This window comes from Pristis pectinata, chromosome 15 (assembly GCF_009764475.1).
Source record: "Pristis pectinata isolate sPriPec2 chromosome 15, sPriPec2.1.pri, whole genome shotgun sequence".
Classification (NCBI taxonomy): domain Eukaryota; kingdom Metazoa; phylum Chordata; class Chondrichthyes; order Rhinopristiformes; family Pristidae; genus Pristis; species Pristis pectinata.
Genome location: NC_067419.1, coordinates 49,447,664 through 49,463,229, shown reverse-complemented (window position 1 = coordinate 49,463,229; position 15,566 = coordinate 49,447,664). Strand labels below are relative to the sequence as shown.

At 47.9% G+C, this 15,566-nt stretch overlaps 1 protein-coding gene across 1 annotated transcript in view; it reads left to right on the top strand.

Annotated features, from left to right (window-relative positions):
* LOC127578273 (NADH-cytochrome b5 reductase 3-like) overlaps nucleotides 1-15,566 on the top strand; it is a 644,669-nt gene that overhangs the window by 260,342 nt on the left and 368,761 nt on the right. The window lies entirely within an intron of this gene.

The window sequence follows — 15,566 nt, the reverse complement described above, 5'->3', positions numbered from 1 at the left end:
GACCTGAGGGCAACTTCTTCACACAGAGGGTGGTGAGTGTATGGAACGAGCTGCCAGAGGAAGGGGTTGAGGCAGGTACAATAACAACCTTTAAACGATATTTGGACAGGTCCATGGATAAGGAAGGTTTAGAGGGATAGGGGCCAAATGCAGACAACTGGACCAGCTTAGATGGGCAGCTTTGTCAGCATGGACCAGTTGGGCCGAAGAGCCTGTTTCCGTGCTGTGTGACTCTATGACACTAATTGCGCTTGTGAAGGTGATTGTGATATGCTCAGTCCTTGTCGTGAAGGAGCTCCCACAGCGCTGTTGAGCTTACAGAGGCATAAAGAGATACAGCAGCCCTTCAGCCCGTCAAGTCTGTGCCGACCATCAATGGGCCACTTACGTGGATCTTACATTAAACCTATCTTTTATTCTCCTGTAAGTCGTTGGAGCTGCATTCATCAGGCGAGTGGAAGGTGCTCCACACCACTCCTGACTTGTAGTATGTAGATGGGCAAAGGCTGTCAGGTGATGAGTGAGTGCCACAGGATCACCGCCCTCTGACCTGCTCTTGTAGCAGCAGTGGCCGGGCCAGCTGAGTTCCTGGTGTGGTGACCCCAGGATGTTGACGGTGGGGACTCAGTGATGGCCGTGAGTATCGTGGGTCGGTGGTTAGATTGTGTGGAGAGAGGCTGTGTCAGTGGGCAGTACAGAGGGTGCTCTGCATTGGGAGGGATGGTACTCGGGGACCATGGCATTGGCCATACTGAGGGATGGCGATACTGAGGGGATATCGGTACCAAGGGGTGATGGTACCGAGGGGGTACAGCACAGTAGATGGAGCCCTGCTGTCAGTACCTCTGTGGCGCAGTTTGGTCTCCACTAAAGCTGAAATGGAATCAAAGCTCCACTCACTGAGCATAGGTGACCCATCTAGAATGCAGCTGAGATCCTCATCATCGGAGAAACCCACCCCCAGTCCATTCAATTCACTCCACATGACTGAAAAATACAGCGAAGGCCACGGGACCAGACAACATCCAGCTGTAGCACTGCAGACCTGCTCTCCAGAGCTGGTTGTGCCTCGAGCCGAGCTGTTCCTGTACAGTTACAACACAAGTACAATACAGTACAGAACCACATTGTCTACAGAACACTACAGTACAGAACCACATTGTCTACTGTACACTACAGTACAGAACCACATTGTCTACAGAACACTACAGTACAGAACCACATTAGTGACAATGCGGAGAATTGTACAGGTGTGTCCTGTTCACAAAAGGCAGGACAAATCTATGTGATTAGTTACAGCCAATCAATCGATTCTCAATCAAAGTGGTGGGGGATATTGGTGACAGTGCGATGCAGGAGGTGGGGGGTATTGCTGACAGTGCAATGCAGGTGGTGGGGGGTACTGCTGACAGTGCGATGCAGAGGCACCTCGTCACCAATGACCTGCTCACTGATGTCCTGTTTGTGTTTCACCACTTGCCAAACCTCATCAAAGCCTTGGTCCAGACGTGGACCAAACGGCTGAATTTGACAGGTGAAGTGAGAGTGACTGCTCTTGACATCAGGATAGCATTTGCCAAGGTGCCCAGGTAAAACTGAAGACAATGGGCATTAGGGAGAAGTATGACCTCCTCAGGGTGGTGTGCTGGGTCCAACCACCCCTTGCTTCATCAGTGACCTTCCTTCCATCAGAAGTGGGGCTGCCCACAGATTGCACAATGTTCAGTTCCATTCACAGTTCCTCAGCAGACGGCACAGCCCATGGCTGCACGCAGCAAGATCAAATCCAGCTGCAAGTTACAGTCATCAGGCAAAGTCCGACAAGGGAGTTGAACCACCTACCCTTGATACTTACTGGCATTACCATTACAGATTCCCCCAGCATCAACATCCTGGGGGTCACTACTCACCAGAAATTCAACCAGACCAACCAAATAAATCTGTGACTACAAGAGCAGGTCAAGAGGCTGGGGATCCTGCAGTGAGTGACTCGCCTCCTGACACCCCAAGGCCTTTCCAGTATCAGGAGTGTGATGGGACACTGGTGGGTGCAGCCCCAACAACTCAGTAATCTTGACAACATCCAACCTACCTTATCCACCTTAAACATCCTCTTCCTCTACCACCAGCGATGTGACTGTGACCCCCCCCCCCACAAAGTGCACCTCAGACTACTGACAGCACCTCTAGAACCACAGCCTCTCCCACCAAGGAGGTCAAGGCAGCAGGTGCATGGGAGCACCCCTACCCACAGGTTCCCCTCCAAGGCACAATCCATCCAGATATAGAAACATATTGCCCTGTTCAAACCCTGGAAGTCCCTCCCCAACATCACCTTGGGAGCACCGTTACCAGGAGCAACTGCAGTGGTTTAAGGAGGCTCATAACTGCCTTCACAAGGGCAAGGAAAGCTGGCCTTCCAATGAAGCAGGCACGGTAGTGTAGCGGTTAGCGTAACACTATTACAGCGCCAGCGACCCGGGTTCAATTCCCGTCACTGTCTGAAAGGAGTTTGTACGTTCTCCCCGTGTCTGCGTGGGTTTCCTCCGGGTGCTCCGGTTTCCTCCCACATTCCAGAGACGTACGGGTTAGGCAGTTGTGGGCTTGCTAAGTTGGCGTCGGAAGCGTGGCGACACTTGCGGGCTGCCCCCAAAACAGTCTACGCAAAAGATGTATTTCACTGTGTATTTCGATGTACATGCGACTAATAAAGATATCTTATTTTGTCCACATCCTGAAAACTGAATAAACAATTAAAAAAGCACTCCATTGGATGGAAAGTACTTGGGGACATTGAGATTGTAAAAGGTGACATTCGAATGCAAGTCTGCACCATCCTGTTCTCTCACCCTTCAGCTGAACGTTAAGCATGACCTTAACTGGCACTAAATTTCTGCAGAGTTTGTTGTTCTGTGTGAAGGATTCTATAAAAAGACAAACATTACACAGATTTCTCAGATGTTTGATTGTCCTTCTGTTCTTTGAAATTCTTGATGTCTTTGCTGTTGTTTTAGAGTCATCCCCACCCACCCCGGACTTAATCGGCAGAAATCAGCCGTCATTATTTGGGAATAATTCAACCTGGAATTATTGGCGATGACACATGTTGAATCATCGCACCCACTTACCATCTATTATTAATTGGCAAGGAATTCAAGGAAAGCAACGCTCCACTCAGTTATTAAAATGCATCATTTACGTTGGTATGGGTCACACTGGAGGACTTGACATCCAGAATGACAGGACTATGCTTCAGTGCATGCAGCAATGTACTGACACGTTACCAGCATAATGGACTGAGCATGAACAAGGAGAGGAGGTTACAAGTATTCCTGTCCAGCTGTGTGTGGTGTTCCAAGTATTCCTGTCCAGCTGTGTGTGGTGTTACAAGTATTCCTGTCCAGCTGTGCGTGGTGTTACAAGTATTCCAGTCCAGCTGTGTGTGGTGTTCCAAGTATTCCTGTCCAGCTGTGTGTGGTGTTACAAGTATTGCTGTCCAGCTGTGCGTGGTGTTCCAGGGTAAAGGTGGAGCACTGTTAATTGCATGATGGTTTTACAACAAAAGACACTTGGACAGGTACAGGTACAGGTACAGGTGATGAGACTATTGAACGGTTCCCTGATACGATGAGATGGACTCTTGACCTCACAATCTACCTTGTTTGACCTTGCACCTTATTGTCTACCTGCACTTACTTCCCTGTAGCTGTGACACTTTACTCTGTATTCTGTTATTGTTTTACCCTGTACTACCTCAATGCACTGTGTAATGAATTGATCTGTACGATCGGTATGCAAGACAAGTTTTTCACTGTACTTCGGTAGAAGTGACAATAATAAACCAATACCAATACCAATACCAATACTAATACATGGATAGGAAAGCTGCCATCCAGAGAAGGATCCAGTTATTCCCACTCTGATTTCTGTCCAATAACTAATTCTCAAACCATGCCAATACTCTTATCACAAATTTCTCATGCTCTAACCTTTTGATCAACCTCCTTTCAAGGATCTTATTGAATGCCTTCTGGAAATGGAAATACTGTACATTTCATCCACTAGGTTCAGCTCGTTTCCTCTACTAGTCACAACCTTGATGAACTCCATAGGATTTATTAAATATGATTTTGCCTCTGTAAATCCATTATTAACTCTACTCAACCCCATTATTCTTTAAGATGTTCCATCATTATATTCTTCAGTCCCGATTCCAGAAATTTCCCTACAGTGAGCGGTAGAGCCCTGGGGAGTGTTGTAGAACAGAGGGACCTAAGAGTACAGGTACATGGTTCCCTGAAAGTGGCGTCACAGGTAGACAGGGTGGTGAAGAAGGTGATTGACACGCTGGCCTTCATCAGTCAAGGCAGTGAGTTTAGAAGTTGGGATGTTACGTTGCAGTTGTACAAGATGTTTGGTGAGGCCGCACTTTGAGTAAATGTGTTCAGTTCTGGTCACCCTGCTATAGGAAAGATGCCATTCCGAGGATGTTGCTGGGAGTCAGGAGACTGTTATGGAGAGAGGGTGGACAGGTTGGGACTTTATTCATTGGAGTGTAGGAGACTAAGAGATGATCTTATGAAGATGTATAAAATCAGAAGGGACATCTATAGGGTGAATGCACTCAGTCTTTTTCCCAGGGTTGGGGAATCAAGAACTAGATGGCACAGGTTTAAGGTGAGTGGGGAGAAATTTAATAGGAACCTGAGGGGCAACTTTTTCACCAGAGGGTGGTCAGTATGTGGAACGAGCTGCCAGAGGAAGTGGTTGAGGCAGGTACATTAACAACATTTAAAAGGTAACACACACAAAATGCACACAACAGTTAAAAGGTATTTGGACAGGTACATGGATAGGAAAGGTTTAGAGGGATATGGGCCAAACACAAGAAAATGGGACTAGCTTAGTGGGAATCTTGGTCAGCATGGACCAGTTGGGCTGAAGGGCCTCTTTCCGTGCTGTGTGACTCTATGACTATGACTCTATTAGGCTAACAGGTCATTAGTTCCTAGTTTTCTCACTCTCTCATGTAATGGGCTGCATTGGCTGCCTCCAGGAGCAATTCCAGAATGTATGGAACCTGGGAAGATGAGAACCAGAGAGCTGTACAAGCTCACTTGTTGTGTTCATTCAAAGCAGAATCCATAGCCACCTCTTTACAAAACACTGGGATGTGGACCATCGGGTCCTTGGATTTATCAGCCTTCAAGTACCACTCTTTGACTGACAGTATGGTTAGTCCCTTCACTTCCTTGTTCTTGGTGCACCCTGGATTCTCCGTTACATCCAGCAGGTTTGTGTGTCATCTTCCATGGTGAGACACAAGGTTTGTTTATGAGAGTGGATGGAGTAAATTCCATATTGCTTAGAGTTAGCAGCATGAGAGGAGGTCTTGTCTAATTCCTCTGTCATTTCCTTATTCCCCATTATAAACATTGATGCCTCTGTCAGTGTGGGGCCCACATTTTCCCTCACTTGTCTTTTCCTTTTTATGTGCATAAACCAGACTGAAAAAGCTTTTACGATTCTTGCCAGGATACGATCTTGCCTTTCTTCATCAATTTCTTGATCCTTTGTTTTGTGAGTTTTAAAATCCCCCCAATCCTCAGGCTTACCGCTTTCTTTGGCAACTTTATAAGCCTCTTCTTTTGATTAATACCGTCTTTAATACCTCTTGTCAGCCACAGATGAATCACTTTTCCTTCTGGGTTTTTGATTCTTGAAGGATTATTTTCTCAACATGTGTATTATCTCTTTAAATGCTAACCACTGGAAGACATGACAGGCGACAGGCAATATATTTTTCCAATTAAGCACACCAAATCTCCTCTTATTTCTTCATATTTTCCTTTGTTTAGGTTCAAAATCTTGGCTTTTCTTTGAACTACATCACTTTCAAACCCAATGTCAACTTCTATCATATAATGGTCACTTTTCCCAAAGTCCCTTGACAACAAGGTTATCGATCAACTCCTTCTCATTGTACAAAATAGCCTCTTCCTGACTTGTTTCCTCAACATGTTGATCTAAAAAAGCATCTCCTATACACTCCATGAGTTCATCTTCCTCCCATTACATCAGAGAGCTTAAGGTAAAGGAACCCTGAGGAGGCAGTGATCATAATATGATAGAATTCATCCTGAGAGGGAGAAGCTAAAATCAGATGTATCAGTGTTACAGTGAGTAAAGGTAACTACAGAGGCGTGAGAGAGGAGCTGGCCAAAGTTGATTGGAAGGGGACCCCAGCAGGGGTGACGGTAGAGTAGCAATGGTAGGAGTTTCTGGGAGTAATTGGGAAGACACAGGATCAGTTTGTCCCAAAGAAGCAGCAGCATTCTAAAGGGAGGATGAGGCAACTGTAGCTGACAAGGGAAGTCAAAGAGAACATAAAAGCAAAAGAGATTAGTGCAAAGATTAGTGGGAAGCTAGAGGATTGGGAAGCTTTTAAAAACCAACAGAAGGCAACTAAAAAAGCAATAAGGGGAGAAAAGATGAAATATGAAGTTAAGCTAGCCCATAATATAAAAGAGGATACCAAAGTTTTTTCAGACATATGAAGAGTAAAAGAGAGGCAAGACTGGACATCAGACCACTGGAAAATGATGCATGAGAGGCAGTAATGGGGAACAAAGAAATGGAGGACGGATGTAGGGCAGGCACGGTCGTGCAGCAGTTAGCGTGACACTATTACAGCACCAGCGACCCAGGTTCAAATCCGGCCCCCGTCTGTAAGGAGTTTGTACGTTCTCCCCGTGACTGCGTGAGTTTCCTCCGGGTGCTCCGGTTTCCTCTCACATTCCAAAGACGTACGGGTTAGGAAGTTGTGGGCATGCTATGTTGGCGCCGGAAGCGTGGCGACACTTGCGGGCTGCCCCCAGAACACTCTACGCAAAAGATGCATTTCACTGTGTGTTTTGATGTACATGTGACTAATAAAGATATCTGATCTTATATTTTGCATCAGTCTTCACTGTGGAAGACACCAGCAATGTGCCAGAAATTCGAGAGAGTCGGGGGGGGGGGGGGGGGGGTGCAGAAGTGAGTGTGGTCACAGTTACTTAGGAGAAGGTGCTTGGGAAGCTGAAAGATTTGGTAGGACGAATAAAGGCGTAGACTATTTTCTAAATAGGGAGCAAATTCAGAAATTGGAGGTACAAAGGGACTTGGGAGGCCTAGTGCAGGATTCCCTAAAGGTTAACTTGCAAGTTGAGTCAGTAGTAAGGAAGGCAAATGCAATGTTAGCATTCATTTCAAGGGGACTAGAATATAAAAGCAAGGATGTAATGCTAAGGCTTTATAAGGCGTTGGTCAGACCACATTTGGAGTATTGTGAACAGCTTAGGGCCCCATATATAAGGAAGGATGTGCTGGCGTTGGAGAGGGTCCAGAGGAGGTTTACAAGAATGACCCCAGGGATGAAAGGGTTAATATATGAGGAGCGCTTGATGACTCTGGCCTGTACTCACTGGAGTTTAGAAGGATGAGGGGGGATCTCATTGAAACCTACTGAATATTGAAAGGCCTGGATAGAGTGGACGTGTAGAGGATGTTTCCAGTAGTGGGAGAGTCTAGAACCAGAGGGCACAGCCTCAGGGTAGAAGGACATCCCTTTAGAACAGAGCTGAGGAGGAATTTCTCTAGCCAGAGGGTGGTGAATCTGTGGAATTCATTGCCACAGACGGCTGTGGAAGCCAAGTCATTGGGTGTATTTAAAGTGGAGGTTGATCGGTCCTTGATTAGTGAGACCATCAAAGGTTACGGGGAGAAGGCAGGAGAATGGGGTTAAGAGGGAAAAATAAGTCAGCCATGATCGACTGGCAGAGCAGACTTGAATGGAGACACAAGGAATTCCGCAGATGCTGGACATCTGGAGCAATACACAACAAGTGCTGGAGGAACTCAGCGGGTCAGGCAGCATCCATGGAGGGAAATAAACAGTCGATGTTTCGGGCCGAGACCCTTCATCAGGACTGGGAAGGAAGAGGGCAGAAGCCAGAATGAGAAGGTAGGGGAGGGGGAGGAGCACACGCAGGCAGGAGATAGATGAGTCCAGGTGAGGGGGGGAGGAGGAGGGGGAGAAGATGTACTAAGCTGAGAGGTGACAGGTAGAAGAGGCAAAGGGCTGAAGAAGGAGGAATCCGGAAGGAGAGGGCAGTGGACCCTGGAATAAAGGAAGGGGGAGGGAAGGAGAGGAGATGGGTAGATCATCAAGGCGGGGGAAAGGAAGACAAAAGGGGGAAGAAAAAGGAAGGATGGGGTTACCACAAGTTAGAGAAATCAAAGTTGCAGCCAATGATGGGCCGAGTGGCCGAATTCTGCTCCTATGTCTTATGGTCTGATGGTCTAACTCATGTGTTACAGCTATTTGGGTAATGGAAGTTCACCCTTACAGAATTCACAGATCACCTCCCAAAAATTTAAGTAAGAAATACAATTTGCTCTCACAGAATTTATATACAAAAAAACTATTATTGCATTCAATTCTAGTCACCCCATTATAGAAAGGATGTAGAGGCTTTGGAGAGGGTGCAGGAGAGTTTCACCAGGATGCTGCCTGGATTAGAGGGCATGTGCTATGAAGAGAGGTTGGACAAACACAGGTTGTTTTCTTTGGAGTGCTGGAGGCTGAGGGGAGACCTAATAGAGGTTTATAGAGTCATGAGAGCCATAGATAGAGTAGACAGAAATATTCGCAGGATTGAAATGTCTAATATTGGACGACATGCATTGAGCTGAGAGGAGAAAGTTCAAAGGAGATGTGCGGGGTAGGTTTTTTACTCAGAAGGTGGTGGGCGCCTGGAATGTGCTGCCAGGGGTGGGGGTGGATGCAGATACGATAGAGGCATTGCTGTTAGACAGGCCCATGGATGTGCAGAGAATGGAGGGAAATGGACTGTATGCAGGCGGAAAGGATTAGGTGTCATTAGCTGAATTAGTCCAGCACAACATTGTGGGCTGAGGGGCCTGTTCCTGTGCTGCACTGTTCCATGTTCTGTGTTTTATAAGCGCAAAATTTAGCTTTATTTAATGTGGGTTTCTTGATGCAGGCACAGGTGACGTGGTTTCGCGTTATGGAAAATCGAAGAAAGATTCACACCCTCTGTGAAGATGGGGCCTGATGTGTCACTGGTCCTGTTGTCGGGGATTGAGGACCCCGGTCATCGCTCTGATACAATGGTTCAGCAGCTCACTGCACCAACATTGTCTAAACCCGGTTACCGAGTTATCAGTTGCTGTCCAACAGGTGCTCACTTAGTGAATGAATTACAGTGCATGCGGTCACACTGAACAGTTCTCTCCGCACCTCAGCTGCGCTGGGAGACATGTGACACTCAGTGCTCGGATCAGGGGAATGTGTGGCAGCTCCTTGTTCCCAGGGCACAGAGTGGAGGCCAGGGGGAGAAGGAAATAAGATATAAGATATCTTTACTAGTCACATGTACATCGAACACTCAGTGAAATGCATCTTTTGCGTAGAGTGTTCTGGGGGCAGCCCGCAAGTGTCGCCACGCTTCCGGTGCCAACATAGCATGCCCACAACTTCCTAACCCGTACCTCTTTGGAATGTGGGAGGAAACCGGAGCACCCGGAGGAAACCCACGCAGACATGGGGAGAACGTACAAACTCCTTACAGACAGCGGCCGGAATTGAACCCAGGTCGCTGGCGCTGTAAAGCGTTACGCTAACTGCTACACTACCGTGCCTGCCCTTGTTTCTCAGTGGGCAGACCAGGACTGGCTCCTATCATCAACACTTGTCGGCCTCTCCACCGCACAGTCAAAATAATAAGGTGACGGTACCATCCTTTGTGTCTGAAACACTGATAATTAATATTGTCCACAAATTTGTTTGAATTATAATCAGCCCAAATTGTTTCCTAATTTGATCTCTAATCTTCAGTCTCCAGAAGTAGTTTTCCCAAGTTTGATGGAACAAATGTCATCAGCTGTGTGGGAGCGGAGATGGAGAGTTCGCCTGTAATGTTGGATGGAACACAAAGAGTTGTTGTGGAGGTGTGTGGCGCCGCAAAGATTGACCTGAAATGCAGCTGACATTTATAACGTCTTATTTCATTTCCAGATTTCCACATCTGGTGAGAATGTTCTTCAATAAAAAGCAATATCATATTTTGAAGTGTGGTCCTTGGGGATCTTGAGGTTATAAGGGCAGCCTACAAGTTCCAGAAATCAATAAACGTGATCTCTTTTTGATTAAAGGATAAATATTGTAAATATTGGCTTGAACATGAGGAAGGCTCACTAACTCTTCTTCAAAATAGTTTGTGGAACTTATAAAGTACATATGACACCACACTGGGACACGGGAACACAAGGATAGGCCATTTGGTCCCTCAAACCTGCTCTGCCATTCAGTAAGATCATGGCTGATTTGTTCTGAGCCCCAGGTCCATTTTCCTGCCTGTTCCTCACTCTCCTCCACGGCTCCTGGGGTAAAATTCACAACTGCTAGGGAGGGAATTCTATCAGTCTCTATCCTCACCACCCTCAGGATCCACCCAGAACCTCCCACACCCACCAACCCCCTGCCCCCAGCCCCCCATCACCCTGTTTCCACCCACTCCCATCTGCCCACCACCTACCGTCCTCCCACTGGCTCCCCTCCCCTCGGCTCCCCTCCCCCCCACTGTTCCCATCTGCCCTCCCCACCCCCCTTCCTCTATTCCATGCTCCACCTTTCTCTCCTATCAGGTCCCACCATCTGCAGCCCTCTGTCACCTCCACCTACCACCTCCCGGCCACTGTCACCGTCCCCACCCTCGCCTCCTCTATCTGCCCATCACCCCCATCACCTGGATCCGCCAATCGTTTGCCAGCTCTTGCTCCGCCTCTTCCCTTCACCTCTTTATACTGGCCATCTCCAACTTTCAGTCCAAATGAAAGATCTCGACCCGAAACGTCGAGTGTCCATTTCCCTCCACAGATGCTGCCCGACCCGCTGAGTCCCTCAGTGTTTAATTTTGCTCCAGATTCCAGCATCTGCCGTCTCCTGTGTCTCCCTCAGATTCCGATCTGTTTCACAGGATTACATCTCAATCACCTTAAATCCATCTGGTGAACCTCCTCTGCAGTTCCTCCCTCACAGGTACACCCTTCCTTAAGTAAGGAGACCTGGGCTCTGTACCACACTCCAGATGTGGTCTCACCTGTGCCTGGTACAGCTGGAGCACAACTTCCGCCAGCCAACGTTCACCCCCAACCACAAGCCAACGTTCACCCCCAGCCAACGTTCACCCCCAGCCAACATTCCATTCACCTTCACAATTACCCGCCATACTTGCCTGCTAACTCCCTGAGTTACATTTACAAGGATCCCCAGATCTCTATGTACCACACCAGCCTCCTCCTCCTCCTCCAAGCCATCCCCTCCTCCTCTCCCTCCTCCCCCTCCACCTCCTCTCCACCTCCCTCCATCACCATCTCCATCTCTCCCATATGCTGTTCTCCAGCTTCCCCCTACACCTGTCCCCTGGTGTTTGCCTCAACCACTCCTTCTGGAAGTGAGCTCCATGGTCTTTGGGAAGCTGTTTCTCCTGAAATCCCAGTTGGATGAATTAGTGACTGTTTTCATCTGAAGTGAAGCATCCTGTTTGCATCCACGCCGTTAGACTGTGTCGCACAATCCACCAGGGATCAGTGAGGAGGCTGCTCCCCCTCAAGTGTGAACACTGTTCCACTCCGGAGACTTAGCTCAGCACCTCCCTGACACGGCAGCACAGTGCTGTAGGTGCGCTGTCCTGTCAGAGGTGCCAAGTTTCTGATGGCATCTCCCCTGCAGGCCTACTGAGAAGTCCTGGGGGGTCACCTGCTGTGTCCTGCCCAATAACAATTACAATGTTTAAAAGACATTTGAACAGGCGCATGGATAGAAAAGATTAAAGTCAAAGTCAGGTTCATTGTCATCTGTGCAAGTATGTGTGTGCACAGGTACAATGAAAAACTTACTTAAATCACAGGCACAGAGCATTAGAGACAACATTCACAAGAAAAACATAAATTAAACATAAATTATACACAATTGTATAAGAAAGAACACAATTTTGTACAATTGTTCAGGCTTCTGTACCTCCTGCCCGATGGTAGCTGTGAGAAGGTGGCACGGCCCGGGTGGTGGGGATCTTTGATGATGGATGTTGCCTTCCTGAGGCAGCGCCTCCTGTAGCTACTACTGATGGTGGGGAGGGATGTGCCCGTGATGTATCGGGCTGAGTCCACTACTCTCTGCAGCTTCTTACATTCCCGCACATTCGAATTGCCGTCCCAGACCACGATGCAACCAGTCAGGATACTTTCAACGGTACATCTGTCGATGTTTGTTGGAATGTTTGGTGACAAGCTGAACCTCCTTAATCTTCTAAGAAAGTTTAGAGGGAAATAAGCCAAATGCAGGCAATGGGTCTGGCTCAGAAGGCAACTTGGTCACGTTGGACGAGTTGGGCCGAAGGGCCTGTTTCCGTGCTGTATGACTCTATGACTCTATGTTCTAGATTGTTCTCTGTCCTTGATCTGAAGCAGGTTCAACAGAACCTTTCTGCTTCACGCCACTGCCTGTGGTTTCTGGCAGGATTGCACTGGGATCCAGAACCAATAAATATCCTGGTGAATAATGTGACCACAGGAGCAGGAAACTAAGCAGCATTATTTGATTTGTTTCTCTCTCCACAGACACTGCTGGACCTGCTAAGTGTTTCCAGAAGTTCCTCTTTTTATCTCAAGTTTCCAGCTTCTGCAGTGTTTTGCTTCTTGAGTATTTTAATTGAATTCTGTAATCCACTGCAGCCTTCTCAGTAACAGCCAAAGAAGGCAACAGTTTCAAAGTGTGAACAGCTCTACTTGTGGGTGGTAAATTAGTCAATCAGCATGTTTGTTAACGTCTGTATAAATATTTAACTTGTCTTTTGCAGTTATTTCCATATTCCCTCTGCAGATCCAGCTCCACTCTAGTGTCACACAGGGAGCTGGTTTCTCCGAGGGCCGGCCACCTCTAGCACCTTGCTACACTCCCTGTCTCAGCGAGTCGGGATGACAACAGTGTTCTGGTCACGGCTGGAGTCCTGTGTCCAGGTCTGGCACCACCCTGCGGGAAAGATGTGAAGCTCTGCAGAAGAGATTTACTGGAATGATTCCAGGGATGAATGGTGGGTGCCTGGAACACGCTGCCATGGGAGGTGGTGGAGGCAGATACAACAGCAATGTTTAAGAGGCATTTGTACAGACACATGAACAGGCAGGGGATGGAGGGATACGGACCACGTGTAGGCAGGTGGGATTAGTTTGGATTGGCATCATGGTTGGCATAGACGTGGTGGGCCGAAGGGCCTGTTCCTGTGCTGTACTGTTGTTCCATGCTGTGTGAGGGACAGTAGTTCTGTGGATGGACTGGAGACACTTCTCGTTGGAGCAGAGAAGGCCGTGAGGGGAGCTGATGAAGGGTGTAGTCAGCGTCAATGGAAACTATTCCCATTGGTTGGGGGATCAAAGACCTGGGACAGAGAATGAAGGTGATTGGTGAACCCTGTGTGAGATGAGGGGAACACGTTTTTACCCAGTGTGTTCTGCTTGTGAAACTGGCTGGGCACTGGACTGTGAACCCAGTCTGGGTGGTTCCGTTAGGCTCTCTGTTTTATCTATGACCTGTCTGTGACAGCCCATCACCAACTGTCCAGGGGAAGCGAGACCCTGGCTGGTAAACACTGGCAGTGTGCAATCCCCATGTCCCAGGGATGATGAGTAAAAAGTGATGGGGGTTAGCATGTGCACAGTTTAATTGGGAGCTCTGCTGGTTCCTGCTGTGCCCATTATCAATGAGAGGTTTGTTCCCGACAGGAACACAGTGGGAAACTAAACTTGCTGTGGTGTGTTTGGGATTCTCAAGGGTGTGGTGCAAAGGACAAGGGGTACACCAGGCAAGCTGTTGGATGAGCAACCAGAGTTCTGGCCCATGATCCAGGATCTGGGGATGTGAGATCAAATCCTACCAGGGCATCCAGGAATTAAATTCAACCCATTAATGAAATCTGCAGTTGACTGGAAAAGGCAGTCAGGGTAAAGGTGAGCATGGAACTACAAGATAGTTGTGCAAACCCACTGTGCTCACTGATTTCAGGGAGGGAAATCTGCCGTTCTCGTCTAGTCTGCGCTAAATGTGCCTCAGACCAAATCGATTCTTAACCACCACCTCACATCAGGGGTAATTAGGGATGGGCAATAAGTGCTGGTGTTGCCAGTGATGTCCACATCCTGAGAATGAACAAATTAAAACAAAGACCTTTCCCTCATCAGGTGAAGTGACATTGCAGGAGTGTGAGTGTGGTTGAGAGACCGCCGCTGAGAGAACCTTTGTTATTTACGACTGAAAGTGAGGGTGAGTGAGTCATGTAATTCCTGTCTCAGGACTCACCATGTTGCCTCAGAACGGAGGCCTCTGCAGACTCCGTTATTTAAAATCGCCGATTCTGAGGCAATGTTTGGACAGTTTGTAAGGGTGAATCGTGAGTGGCGCAAAGCTGGTTCAAACCAGGCTCTTCCACAAATGCTTCTTCAGTAATTACGCAGAGATGCTTTCAAACTAATTACTGCTCCTGTCACTCAAAGAAAGGTTAGACCACATACTGTGCTTATCCTGATATGTAAATTATGGATGTGTGCGAATTTGAAAGGAATACATGCACACATTCATTATGGCTGATAACCCTGAAGATAATGGAGATGGAGCAAGTTATCTGAGTGGTGTCAGAGCCGTTTGTTATTCAGCAGTTGTGTGAGTCAGTTTGATGGAAGCTGCTAAACATTTTTCTTTATCACGGATGCTTCACAAGCTGCCTGGCTGTGGATTCTGTGCAAGTCACTCATGTGCCTGATTTGCAGTTCAAAGGCAATTTATGCATTTGGTCTCTTTTGACAAATTAGATCTAAATACTTTCCTTCTCCTTCCCAGGCAGGTCCTGAGGAGAGAGGATGACTTGCTTCTGTTCCTCTTCTACGTGTTAAATGGAGTAATTGACAAACCTAATGGCATTCTGGATCGCAGTAGGTGCTCCCTAGACCTGGAGGAGCACGTTCAGTAATGTTGTGTTGGGTTTCTCACCAACCAGCCAGCTCAGTCAGACTTTCCTTTGCTCCTGAGACTGCCCTGGTGCCAGTGGTCACAAGGATGGTGCGGGAGGGGAGATCTCCTGGAGCACCAACAGGTGTCCTGGCCTGTGTCCACTGGCATGTGTCACCGCAACCCGAGAGTTAGACTGAAGCTTGGAGGCTGATGAACAAGGGAGCTGAGACGTGATGTCAGTGGGGAGGAAGACATTGGGTCAAAGAATTCAAGGAGGAGCCTGCTGGCTTAATGTAAACCCTGACCCAGAGGGCTCAGCTTAGAAACAAGAAGGAACTGGAGGGAAGTGATGGGATCCAGTGCCCTGTCCATGCACCTGCTGTGAGTGTGGGGGTGGGAGATGGGGGGTAGCTGGGCTTTTGGGCAATGTGGAGCAACAAACTGCTGGAGGAACTCAGTGGGTCAGGTATGTCTGTGCGGGGAACGGACAGTCGACATT